Raw genomic sequence first — 1,897 nt, 5'->3', positions numbered from 1 at the left:
TGTGTTTTTAACAGCTGTAGAAGGGAAATCAAGAAATAAAGATAAAAGAGCTAATTGCACTGGAATTGCAAACTAATATGTTGAGATTGAAGCTCGATATTAAATCTATAAAAAGATTACCATCTTTCCTCTGCAGATGTGTTTCCTTTATTTTTCACTGACACAATAGATTATTTAAAGAAAAAAAACAGCCATAATGAAATTTTATTTGTAGCGTTTAGGACTTTCTGAGTTCGAGTGCTTTTCCTCCGTAGTTGTTTATGATGGGAGAGCATACTTAAAATCCTGGCTTTTAAGATCTGTTCTTTCTGGAGAAAGGGGGCGGCAAATTGCCTAGGGCCGGCCCTGAGCTGCGGACCGTAATGCACGGAAGCCTTTCAGTTTCCAGACGTCGTCTACCAGGAATAATAGAGTACATAGGATGGTTATGATTAGCGCATATCAATTCCCATAGTCTTCCTAAACCTGGAGGGTACAAATTTTTAATAGATTGTGTCCCTTTACTTGGTTATTCACGCGACTCCAATTAGATAACTAAAATGTAAGATATTGTGGCAGCATTCCCGAAAAACTCTAGAATCAACCTTCGTTTCAGCCTTCTCAAGAAATCGGATTGTGTTCATTTGGAATTATATTTAGCCTAATATTATGCGAGGAAAGGTTATCAATGAGTCTTCCTAAATTATCAAGTTTACATAGAAGAAATGACTTTTTAAGAGGTCACTCATTTTTTTCAGACATAAACTATGTTATGTAAGTGTCGGAAGTCTTACAGAACGTCTGTGTCCGTCTGTCGACGCCAGATGTCAGGGAAAACATATATATATATATATATATATATATATATATATATATATATATATATATATATTATAACATGCAGGGTTCGATTCTCGTTGGTCCCTGTTCGGGATGACATTTTTATAACATGCAGGGTTCGATTCTCGTTGGTCCCTGTTCGGGATAGGCCATTTTTGTGACCCACAGGGTCTGGTTCTTGTTCGGTACGCCTTTTATTATTATTATAGTACTGGGTTCGATCCTCATGTGTGCGTTGCCAGAGTAAAGACTTTAATTGCAGTACATAGATCCTGCAGATCTATTGGTGGGGTCGGACATCTACCATAGTCCGGGATTCGATCCTTTGTTACTAATATGTCTCCTTAAATATGTTATAACAATTGCATCATTCATTTCAGCCTACCATATAGCCACTGGACACACATCTTAGGAATTCGAACCAGAACGTTTTAGAGAACCAACATAAAATAAATTCTAATTGTACATTTAGCGCTGATGCAATTTACTAATACACGTATTATTAAGTTGCATAGGCGCTAATCACTCGTGCTGTAAGGAAAGAATAAATTACATTATTTCTTAAAATTAATACATGTAAATTTAGATTATGATTATTGTTTTGAAAGGATACTCAACTTTGGATTTTTTCTTTTAATTAACACTTCAACCTGTTACGTTTAGTCGAAAAATAAAAATATGTAAAATGTTTGTGAATAAAATCTCCGTTTTAAAATAGCAATAGTTTCGTGAGATACTCGTAATTGAGTGACCTTGGTGGTGCCTGTGGTGAAGTGCGCGAGCTTTCCGCTCTGTGTCGCTAGTTGTCGCTGCGGCCAGCTGCCTGCTGCTTAACTGGCAGACGGCACAATTTAACATAGGTACTGCTAGAGTGAAGTTCGAAAACTTGATAGTGGGAATTGTGAAATGGAGGTGTTAATATTTGAAGTTGATACTACAGGAACCAGAGGATTTTGGCTGCAAGGAGACCAAAGGAATATCTAACCACTAAAAAGGCTCTGTATAGAAAACAGGTTTGGAGACAGAAAAAAAAGTGAAATGAAAATGAATGAAATAGTTTCTGGTTTGTATGTTAATG

This window comes from Thermobia domestica, chromosome 2, assembly GCF_964235325.1.
Source record: "Thermobia domestica chromosome 2, izTheDome1.hap1.1, whole genome shotgun sequence".
In the NCBI taxonomy this organism is placed as follows: domain Eukaryota; kingdom Metazoa; phylum Arthropoda; class Insecta; order Zygentoma; family Lepismatidae; genus Thermobia; species Thermobia domestica.
This window is presented reverse-complemented; position numbering follows the sequence as displayed.